Consider the following 12,491-nt stretch of genomic DNA (forward strand, 5'->3'; position numbering starts at 1 on the left):
GATGACTTTAGAGGTAAAGAAGAAGAAGAGAGTGAGAGCTCAACAAAGGATCAGATGGTGGAAGCTGAAGGAGGAAGACTGTTGTGTGAAATTTAGCGAGCAGGTGAGAGGAGCACTAGTTGGAGGGGAAGCAATTTTGGACAACTGGAAAAGTACTGCAGATGTGGTGAGGGAGACAGCTAGGGCAGTACTGGGTATGACATCTGGACAGTGGAAGGAAGACAAGGAGACTTGGTGGTGGAATGAAGAGGTCCAGGAAGCATAAGGAGAAAGAGGTTGGCTGGCGAAAAGTTTTGGGATAGTCGGAGAGATGAAGAAAGTAGACAGGAGTACAAGGAGATGCGGCGTAAGGCGAGAAGTGGCAAAAGCAAGGAAAAGGCATATTGCGAGCTGTACAAGAAGTTGAGTAGTAAGGAAGGAGGAAAAGGACTTGTACCGATTGGCCAGACAAAGGGACAGAGCTGGAAAGGATGTGCAGCAGGTTAGGGTGGTAAAAGATGCACATGGTAATGTGCTGACAAGTGAGGAGTGTGTGCTGAGAAGGTGGAGGGAATATTTGAAGAGTTGATGAATAAAGAAAATGAGCGAGAGAAAAGGCTGGATGATGTGGTGAGAGTAAATCAGGAAGTAAAAGAGATTAGCAAGGAAGAAGTGAGGGCTGCTATGAAGAGGATGAAGAGTGGAAAGGCAGTTGGTCCAGATGACATTCCAATGGAGGCATGGAAATGTCTAGGAGAGATGGCAGTAGAGTTTCTAACCAGATTGTTTAATAAAATCTTGGAAAGTGAGAGGATGCCTGAGGAGTGGAGACGAATTGTGCTGGTTCCTATTTTCAAGAACAAGGGTGATGTGCAGAGCTGCAGTAACTACAGAGGCATAAAGCTGATCAGCCACAGCATGAAGTTATGGGAAAGAGTAGTAGAAGCTAGGCTTAGAAAACAGGTGAAGATCTGTGAGCAGCAATATGGTTTCATGCTGAGAAAGAGCACTACAGATGCAATGTTTGCTCTGAGAATACTGCTGGAAAAGTACAGATAAGGACAGAAAGAGTTACACTGTGTGTTTGTGGACTTAGAAAAAGCTTATGATAGGGTGCCAAGAGAAGAGTTGTGGCATTGTATGAGGAAGTCTGGAGTGGCAGAGAAGTATGTTAGGGTAGTGCAGGACATGTATAAGAATAGTGTGACAGCGGTGAGATGCGCAGTCGGAATGACAGACTCATTCAAGGTAGAGGTGGGATTACACCAAGGATCAGCTCTGAGTCCTTTCTTGTTTGCAGTGGTGATGGACAGGTTGACAGATGAGATCAGACAGGAGTCCCCATGGACTATGATGTTTGCAGATGACATTGTGATCTGTAGTGAGAGTAGAGAGCAAGTTGAGTCTAGTCTGGAGAAGTGGAGATATGCTTTGGAGAGAAGGGGAATGAAAGTCAGTAGAAGCAAGACTGAGTACATGTGTGTGAATGAGAGGGAGCCCAGTGGAAGAGTGCAGTTACAAGGAGTAGAAGTGGTGAAAGTAGATGAGTTTAAATATTTGGGGTCAACTGTTCAAAGTAATGGAGAGTGTGGTAGAGAGGTGAAGAAGAGAGTGCAGGCAGGGTGGAGTGGGTGGAGAAAGGTGGCAGGAGTGATTTGTGACCGAAGAATATCAGCAAGAGTGAAGGGGAAAGTTGTTGTTCTATGGTTTAGAGACAGTGGCACTAACAAAAAGACAGGAGGCAGAGCTGGAGGTGGCAGAGCTGAAGATGTTGAGATTCTCTTTGGGAATGACAAGAATGGACAAGATTAGGAATGAACATAGAGGGACAGCTCAGGTGGGACGGTTTGGAGACAAAGTCAGAGAGGCGAGATTGAGATGGTTTGGACATGTGCAGAGGAGGGACCCAGGGTATATAGGGAGAAGGATGCTGAGGATGGAGCCACCAGGCAGGAGGAGAAGAGGGAGACCAAAGAGGAGGTTCATGGATGTGCTGAGAGAGGACATGCAGGTGGTTGGTGTGACAAAGGAAGATCAATCAATCAATCAATTTTTTTATATAGCGCCAAATCACAACAAACAGTTGCCCCAAGGCACTTTATATTGTAAGGCAAGGCCATACAATAATTATGAACAGTTTTTGCCGTTTCAGGGTGCAACAGATAAGCTTGAAACACACACATTGAAAAATCGTGAATCCAGGCACTCAGATTCCTAACAGAGCTTCTCGTGCTGCAATCAGGATTCCGCAAAGACCACAGCATCGTCCATGAAGTCAAGATCAGTAAACTTTTCTTCATCAACAGCCCACAAGCTGCTAGTTTCCACAACCTTACCAAAGACTCAGTCCATGCAAGCAACAAACATTGTGAGGAGCCAGAACATATCCTTGAGGAATAATTCAGGCCTATATTGTTGCAGGAGAATGAAGATGGACGTCTTTAGGGTGGTGTTTCCGAACTTACCGTGTGATTCTAAGACCTGGAGAATAACCAGTGACCCAAGGTAATGACTGGATGTATTTGGTACTAGCAGTGGTGGGCACAGCTAACCAAAAAGCTGCAAAAGAGACATGGTGATCAGAGAGAAAAGTAGGGCAGCATAAAAAAAAAACAAAACAAACAAAAAACATGTATTTTCACAGCCATACAGACTTGCAGATGTATCACATGAGTCATGCACAGCAAGACAGTTTTGACTTATGGTTAAAATTTTAAACAAACTAAATCCGGACAAGTTATTGAAATTAACATCACCTCTGTTGTTTCACAAAGTGAAAATATCAGCTATATGTTTTAGTTTGAAAGTAATGCACTAATTTTGAAGGTTTTAGCGTTTTACAGACACACATGCTGAAAAGCATTATGGGAAAATTCACACTGCCACTGATATTTACACTGCCATGAACACTGCCATGTACTGGATGGCAGTGTTCATTGCCACACATTCGCTAAAAGTGCTGAATCACTTAAACAGATTTTTCAGTTTTCAAATTGCTTTTTTTTTACAAATGAAAAAATGACATATTTACAAATATAGATTTATTTGTAAAAACTAAAACGTGTGTTTTTTTTACATATACCAACCAACCACTGATAACAGGAAACTAATTTTCCCATAATGCTTTTCGGCATGTGTCTGTAAACCCGTCAAAATTAGTTCATTACTTTAAAACTAAAACATATAGCTGATATTTTCACTTTGTAAAATGACAGAGGTGACGATAATTTCAATAACTTGTCCGGAATTACTTTGTTTAAAATTTTAACCATAAGTCAAAACTGTCTTGCTGTGCATGACTCCTGTGATATGTCTGCAAGTCTGTATGGTGTGAAAATGAATTATCTTTTTTCTTTTCTCCCCCTCTTCCTTTCTCTCCGGTAGCTAGCTCTCCTCTGCTGTCAGAGGATTGAGCTCTACCTCTCATAGCTGTCTGTCTGCTACAAAACATGGAACAGGCAGGCACCAAAATGTATGATTTCAGGCTTTACAAATGTGTTTAACTGTTAAGCTGTATTCACTATGCCTGTAAAAATATGTTAGCGGTGTAAAAGTTATTGGAACTAAATTTAGTGGAAGTTAATTGGTCCGTTGATGGTTTTCAAAGTTAGCTGAAAAGCTAATCAGCTAACAAAAAAGTTAGCTTCGCTAATTAGCAGTTATGGATTTGTGCCCACCACTGGGTACTAGGTCACGTCATGAGATCATTAGGTACCATCGGGATGACTCTATATCAAACAAAGGGTTACCTAGAGACACTCAAATGAGGTGCATCTCTTGCCCTGGCATTCTGGCCATGTGGCACATTCCTCTGGATATGATCCAGATGCCTCACTGCTGTCGACCCCAGTGGCTGGAGTAGGCCAAGGATACGCCAACCTTTCATCTGGCTGCAGCAGATCATGATTCAGATGTGGACAATTCAGAATCGACTAACAAATGTCAATTAATGAGCACTTTTCACGTTCCTTATGGAAACCTGTGTTTCTGCTTTTACTGAAGCCATTTTGAGCTGTAATGTACTTTTTATTTAAATATTTAACCGGTTTCATTACAGCTTCTCTCGTTGCAAAAATAGGAGGAGATGATGTGCGGAGCAGCTAGCGGTTCTGCACTGCGTGCATAACTTCAAAATCTAAGAATCAAGCAAAACACTTATGTGGTGGAGTGCTTGTATGCGAAACAAAAATCTCTCCAGTGAAAACAGGCACATTCTGTTGTTTCATAAATGGCTAGGAAAGAATCTAAAATGTTATTTGCGAGTATCAGGTCTGATTACCTAAAATCACCTCCAACCATTATTTTTATTTTAATATGTGCATTATGGGAGTACACATGCAATTAAAAGGAAAATACCCCTGCACAAATAGGTGCTGAGAATCATATTTTTTGCAGTTTAGATTGTCAGCAAATCACATATTCTGGCACAAGTACAAAGTATTAGCACAGCACAGCCTGTGTGCACCCGCATCGCAATGAAGCCCACATAAAGGCAGGAGGAAGCTGCAGATGTGAGTTTGACCTTTTTTGCTGGTGTGGTCATAATCCAAACATGGACTCAGTCTGAAACTACACTTACACAGGTGGTTTAAGTAGGTGGTCTGGGAGGCGACAGCCCCACTGAGGTTTAGATTTTAGAATCAGTGAATGAAAGCCACACATGTGCAAAATAAGTTGATAAGTACTGGAAATAAATTCATTATGGATCATTACAAATACTTTGATTTAAAAAGTACCAAGTAGTCACACAATGAGAAAAAATATGCACTGATAATCATTTTATAATTGAATCACAGCCCTCTGGATCATAATCAAATCAAACTGTGACATGCCCAGAGATTCGCACCTAAATCGACCCACTGTCTGCCTTGGTGGTTGCCATCCAGGACCCAAGGTAGACCCATGGTACGGCAGATGTGGCGACACACAGTACCAGCACATGCTTCAAAGACCTGACCTGACGTGACCTTTGTAGCAACACGTACCATGTTATAAAAGACAACTGAGAAGGAACGATGGCAAAAATATGTTCTTGGAGCTCCTGACCGGGCTGCCATCTTCGTCTGTCTAATCCTGCTTTCTTTTACCCATAAAGCTTCTCTCCATCATTTCTTATTTTGCTCCATCAAGTCATTTCACACTTCCTCTGTCTTCAATTCCAAAGCTTTTTGACTCTTTTTCTCATTTCTTATGCTTCTTGTCATCATTTCTCCATGTTGCCGTCCATCATACCATATATCCATTTTGTTTTTGGACACGCCCCCTCATTAATGTTTCACTGAATTTTTGACAGATCGGTGGGAGACACTGTGATTGAGCCGTTCACTTGTTTTCTAATGAAAAGACAACCCGATATTAGCTGCTATTCTCTCTCCTTTCCTCGTAATCACAGTGTCATTAACACATCATCTCCCTTTTCAAAGTACAAATGTCGCAGTTTTATGCTGTAATCAAAGTTAGTGCCTTTTTGTAGCCTTTAAGCATCTGTCAAAATGTCCTTTACAGTTACAGCTGCAATAAATCAACTTTTTTCAGTCAATAAAGTCTCAGCTCGAGTCTCCAATCTATCTTCTGGCGAGAAGTAGCACATACTTCAGCTCTTAGTTATAAGAGGTGTTTCCTCGGTTCCACTACATAATGAAGCATAATCTCTCAAGTTTGCATCTCCTTTTGGGTTGTGTTGGGTGATTTGTGGCTTCCCTCAAGAGTCTCCTTTGTGCATGATCAGTTTTTGAGGAAGGCATTCTTTAACATACTGTGTCACACTTGTTACACTGATCAAACTGAACTCCACAAGACATTCACTGACTTAGACTTGGCACAAAACACTGACTTTTCCCCCTTCTTTTATCGATATAAAAGTATTTACTAAAGCAACACTAAAGACAAGATGCCAAGAGAATATAAGTAAGCCACCTTCAGTCCTCAATTTCCAAATTGATCATCTTTACATTCAAGACAAACTGCAGTAAAGTCAAAAAGATCAGCTGAAACATAACAAAACAAACCACCCTCAATGAAAGAATGCAGAAAAACCACAAATGGTCTCATTCACTGGGGAGGAGAGGTCACTAAACGGGTTGATGAGTAAATATGATCTTGACAGGGAATGAATTCAAATCATTTTGTAAATGGCTGACTCCAACAAATTTGGTCGAAATTAGATCAAAATCTTGAGATAAGCTCTTCACTAAAATCAAAACCCCCATGTGGGCTGCTGGCCTAAAAACTGGTGTAATATCGGTTTACCACTTGGCAAGTGTGGCTCAAGTGTAGCAGTCAGTTCTCTATGACATAGAATGTTTTAGAATTCACATCCAAGTGCTCTAGCAAAAAAAAAAAAAAAAAAACACACACACACACACACACATATATATACATATATCGGGTGTCCCAAAAAATATGCAAAATGGTCAAAGCATATGTCTAGGAAATAAATTTATGGCTGGATAGAAAGCTGAAAAGTTGAAGTTTTTCATACAAATGTCAATATTAGCCCTGCATTTTATCAGTCTTAGACAACATGTTCAATGTAGGCCCCACGTTGGCCAATTATGGCCTGCAAACACTTTGGGGAAAGTGTCCTGAGGAATGTTTCGGATTTCTCGGCAGATGTTTTCCTTCAATGCATCGATGATTGACATCAACATAAACTTCAGGGTCTCTGCAAATAAAAAAGAAACATAAGTGAGTAAGTTTGTAGCATTTAAGGGTCAAACAGAGTGTTTTAAATGTTGTATTTTTTTTTGGGACACCCTATATATAAAGCTAAATATTTTCACCTCAACACCCACCATGAAACTCTTTTGGTTCCTCCACCTGTCGGCTACTTGTTATCTATCAATTATTGTTACTTTCAAATGTAAATATCTGTATGTGTATTTTGTTTTAATTGTTTTTCTGTCATGATGAATTTACGTTGGTATATATAAATATATATATATGTAAATATGTAAATGGCCTCTGTGCCGTCGTGTGTGCCATCAATTATGGAAAAACTGGGGAGATCTGACTTTTGCTGTTTGGTATGCTTATGTATTTTGGGTCAATGATGAATTCTGCAAAAATAAAAGTTGAAAGGACTAATATTTTTGGAGAAATTTAAAATATGAGGTTAAAAAAAAACTGAGAAAAATGGACATTGATGTCACCAGTAATAAGTCCCTGGCAACCAGACAAGCACCTAACAAAGCAAATATCTCAACCTTGGCAATGTGCCAAATAATAAATACAATTAATCACAAAAAATTCTGAATCTAATTTCCTGCACTTATATATATATATATATGTACACACACACACACACATAAAATTCTAAAAACACTATCAACAGACAAAAGGTACAGACAGACACATTTAAGTGCTACTTAATTCAGTTTTTCTTTTCTAAGTTTGCATATTTTACCAAAAGATTACACTGATCACATCACATTTTTGACATATGAAACCATATTTGTTGTATCAAGCATTGAAGCAAAAGCTGCAGTCTCGCACACCTCTACAGTGCCATAAAAGATATTAGGGCCCTGTCCCACTGGCGTTTAGGAGGATTTGCGCATGAAATGAGGAGACAAAAGCTGAGCATCCGCAACAAAGGTGGGCGGAAATGACAAATGTCCCGGGGTGGATCAGCGAATACATGAGGAAGAAAAGCGGATATAACAGGGAACAGAAGTGAAGGCGACCACGGAGGCGCCCCCATGGTCACAGCGGCCGTGATGCACTCGCTTCATCGGTGCCCACTCTGTCTGCATGCGTGACATACCATTTGCGACCGTGATGTGGCCGTGCTGGGTACGCGTCATATCTGTTTTGCACGCTGTCCCGGTCCGCCGCCAAGCCGCGCCAACCCGTTGGTTGCAGATATCAGCAGATGACAGGGGATATGCGGCGTGTTGGTTGTGTATGTCCTGCGTATGTGTTCAGGCAGTGATGCGTATCTCATCCGCAGCAGGATTTTTGAGCCGCTCAAAAATCCTGGCTGTGGACATGCGTGCCTCTGCGGATGATCACGGACGTGTTCGGATGGCGGCCGACTCATACAGGAATGTTACACGGTTATTGCGGTTGTGTGGCGGATGTGGGCCACTTTTGTGCGCATTCCATCTGCAAATCCTCCTAAACGCCAGTGGGACAGGGCCCTTACGGCTCTTGCTCACATTTTGCGAACCTGGTTTAAAAATTATGCTTTTTAAGATGCTGTTGTGCAGGATTAGTGGCATCAAACTCGTGAGTTAATGAGCAACTTTTGCATAATCCATCAAACGGAATATGCATATTGCAAAAAAACAAAAAACAAAAAAAAACAAACAAACAAAAAAAAAAACATGATGTGATAGAGGAAATCTGAGCTCAGATTCAGATTCAGCACCCGAAAATGACCATAAATATGGTCATTTTCAAATTTGGTATCTTCTCACTGTTGTGGCTGGCATGCCTGGCTGGCTTTTGTTGGTCTTCTGTTTCTGTCTTTTGGTTTTCCTTCCAGGTGGTGCGCATTTGGGACTGAGTGGCTGTGTGGCTGAGTTACTAGGACCTCACCCTGATCACCTGAGGCTGATCAGGTGCGGCTCGTCAGGACTCACAGCTGTGGTGCATCTACATGGATTGGAACATGGTGGCATTTAAGTCTGGAGTACACAGTGTGTATTTGCCAGAGACTCGACCTTGTGACCAGACGGGTGAGATCGTCGTCTCGAGAGCCATCTCATCATCAGTGGATGCAGAGAACGTCCAGGTTTGATGCATGGTCTGTGAAAGAGGAGAGGGTGAGGTCTCACGCTCATCAGCACACTTCCTGAGGTACGTCAGGTTTTGTGACTAACATTTGTACAGTCAGTAAATGTGGTGTCCCTCACACCTTATTATATTGAGCTGTTATGTTAGTCGTTTTAATCAGCTTCCACTGCAGTGAGTTTGTGAACAGGGTGTTCCATGCCTGCAGGGTGGGAAGCTGATTAGTAATTAAGCCAGGAAGTGTTTGCTGTTTGTACACCTTTGAGCTGTCTCTCTGTGTGTGGAGTGTGGACTCACATGATGATTTCTTCATTCACAGACTCGGTTTGTCGCGGCCACCTGGGGGGTGTCGACGGGGTCCTTGGGTCTGAACTGGTTCTGGCTCCGGACCGTTAGTGCTGCTGGGAGCGCACCGTAATCCACCACGCCAGACCGCGCATTCTTTTGTTATATTTATCACATCACTGTTATGTTTATTAAACTCTGTTATCCTTTGCACCGTGCTCTGCTTATTTTATACTGGGTCCTTCAAACGCTGGTCGGTTCTCCGGGCTGCGTCCGACACATAACACTCACCTCACATCTTAATCCCAATACTTTTACAATTTGAATGGGACAAAAATGTTGGGTGCTGAAGATATAAAAGAAAATTTGTGGCACATTTACTTTTCATATTAATATGTTAATTGATGCATCTTATGCAGCTCCACTGGTCCACATACTGCAGTGGTCCTGGTGCCCCATACTTCCACGTGTACTGGGAAGGATTGAGGCAGAGTGTGAAGTGACGGAGATGAGGATGAACACCTCCAAACCCGAGACCACTGTCCTCTGTGGGTCAGGGGGACGTTTCTGCCCCAAGTGGAAGAGTTCAAGTATCTCAGAGTCTTGTTTAGGTGTATAGTACAGTGGAAAGTGAGCTCAACAGACAGAAAGCCAGCTGAGGTGGTTCAGACATCTGGTAAGATACCTCCTGGTCATCTCCCAAGGGAGGGCTTCCAGGAATGTCCAACGGAGAAGGGAAGTGTGGGGAGCAACCCATTGAGTCATGGGTCTTCCCAGGACTCATTGGAGGGATTATATGTCCCACCTGGCTTGGGAAGGTCTCAGGATACCCCAGGAAGTGAGGAGTGAGGGGACTTGGAAAAGGGAAAGGAAGTAGAGGCTGAGCTCTGTGTTCTACTGTCACTGTGAACCAGGACGAGGAGCAGAAGAAAATGCATGAATAAATATGCAGTTGAATTGTTTAATTTGTTTCTGATATTTTTTATTTTGGTATTTATACTTTCTGTGGGCTAGATGCCATACTGACAGGGTTTTGTTAATTTTTTTATTTCCTTAAGACTTCAAACCACTAACATAATCAAGTCACTCTCAAGTCATGAATCAGCAAGTCCCAAGTCAAATCTCAAATACTTTGGCATTCAAAGCACAGAGTTACTGAAAAAGGTAGATGAGGAAATTTTAAAAAAGGCTTTCAGAAGGTTCAATGAAAACGGCACCTTCAGTCCATCAATCAGAGCAGCTCCAGTATTAGGTCTGTGAGGTCACAAAGGTTCCATACAAAAACAGTCCTCACAGCTTTAGAGTTCTTTAAGCATTTTAATGTCATCTATAATTCATTCCCAAAACCAGAAAAGAAGGGTTTGAAACCACTCAACTGCATTTGTAACTTAGAGACATTCATCATGAAATGCCTCATGCGCAGTATTATTTTCCATGCAAAGTGCAGTAATATGTACTTTTTATGGGGTGGGTATTTGGTTGAAGCCTGATGTGTTTGATGTAAACTGCGATATACAATGAAAAAATTGGAGACTGGCATAATATTTATTTAGAGGATGTTGGCAAACAGTGACCACAAAAGTTGGTCACGGTCGCCAGCCTTCAAAAAAAAAATGCAACCACAGGTGACCTTGAAACGGAGGTCAAGGTCACCGGCCTTCGAACACATGCAAAGTACTCCTCCAAAGCATGCACCCACCAAATATGAAGTTTCTGCAAGCAATAGGGGTCGAGCGTCGTTTCGGCTAAGGATTTGACAGTTGTGACCATTGGTGACCTTGAAAAGTAGGTCAAGGTCACTGACCTTCGAACCCATGCGAAGTACTCCTCCTAGGCATGTACCCACCAAATATGGAGTTTCTGCGAGCAATAGGTGCCAGGCTACTTTGCGGCAAAGGATTTGACAGTTGTGACCATTGGTGACCTTGAAAAGTAGGTCAAGGTCACCGGCCTTCGAACATATGCAAAGCACTCCTCTAAAGCATGCACCCACCAAATATGAATTTTCTGTAAATAATAGGTGCCGAGCTACGCTGTGGCGAAGGATTTGACAGTTGTGACCATTGGTGACCTTGAAAAGAAGGTCAAGGTCACTGGAATTCGATCCCATGTGAAGTACTCCTCCAAGGCATGTACTCACCAAATATTAAGTTTCTGCAAGCAATCGGTGCCGAGCTACTTTGCGGCGAAGGATTTGACAGTTGTGACCACTGGTGACCTTCAAAAGTAAGTCAAGGTCACTGGCCATCGAACCCATGTGAAGTGCTACTCCAAAGCATGTACCCAACAAATATGAAGTTTCTGCGAGCAATAGGTGCCAAGCTAAGTTGCGGCAAAGGATTTGACAGTTGTGACCATTGGTGACCTTGAAAAGTAGGTCAAGGTCACTGGCCTTCAAACACATGTGAAGTACTCCTCCAAGGCATGTACCCACCAAATATTAAGTTTCTGCAAGCAATAGGTGCCGAGCTACGTTGCAGCGAATGAATTGCGGCCGGACAGACGGACGGACGGACGGACAACCCGGATGCTAGTATATGCCGCGCTTCGCAGCGCAAGTGCTGTGCGGGGCATAAAAATTATGTTTTTGAAACTGCTTTTGTGCAGGATTAGTGGCATCAACCTCGTGAGTCAATGAGCAACTTTTGCGTAATCCATCAATACGGAATATGCATACTGCAAAAAAACATGATGTGATAGAGGAAATCTGAGCTCAGATTCGGATTCAGCACCCGAAAATCACCTAAAATCTTTTTCTCAAAACAAAGAAAAAGATGTTGAACAGTCTTATTGTCTATTTCAGTAAAGTTAGTTCAAATAGGATGAACTCATGGACAAGGAAACACATTATGATGTAATGGAACCAACCTGATGACATCATAAAAACTTTAAAGGTTAGTAAAGTGCAAAGGAGTTCCAATGTCACCAAGCACAAAGCTCACATGAAATTACATATCTGAACGTGTGCACAGTACAGTTTAAATCCACCAGTGAACACAAAAATCAGACTAAGCTACAAATATCTGATACCAGTAAACATATCTGAAGTAAGACCTCAAGATCAGTCTGAGGATGCCTCGTAAAGTTCTAAAACCAGTAGGTTTTTCTCATTTTGACTCTGTGAGTCCTCGTTCTGTCTTTCTTGGCTCCTATGTTTTATTTATGTGTTCATATTTTCACTGTAAAACCTGATGAGAGAGTTCAACTCTAACCGTTTGAAGAAAATGATATTAAAACATTTTGTAAACTCAAATAATTCAAACTTTGATAATTATTTCAAGCAAAATAAACAGTGATTTGCATTCAGTTACGTTTTGGTTTATTAAACAATATAGTTTGAAGTATTTTACAGTCACATGGACAAATTCAACTAATTCAAACTATTTACTGCCACTCTAATAATTCTAAGTTGTGACTAATTCTCTTGTGGTGTTGCTGCCTTGCTCGGTGTGTCTCTGCCTCGGCTCCGTGCAGCACTCACAGTATCTGTG

General features: G+C 41.9%; 1 protein-coding gene across 3 annotated transcripts in view; it reads right to left on the minus strand.

Moving 5' to 3' along the window:
• The window catches only part of dph1 (diphthamide biosynthesis 1), a 275,495-nt gene that overhangs the window by 170,161 nt on the left and 92,843 nt on the right, over window positions 1-12,491 (minus strand). The gene's annotated exons all lie outside the window — the stretch shown is intronic.

Source organism: Thalassophryne amazonica, chromosome 4, assembly GCF_902500255.1.
Source record: "Thalassophryne amazonica chromosome 4, fThaAma1.1, whole genome shotgun sequence".
Taxonomy (NCBI): domain Eukaryota; kingdom Metazoa; phylum Chordata; class Actinopteri; order Batrachoidiformes; family Batrachoididae; genus Thalassophryne; species Thalassophryne amazonica.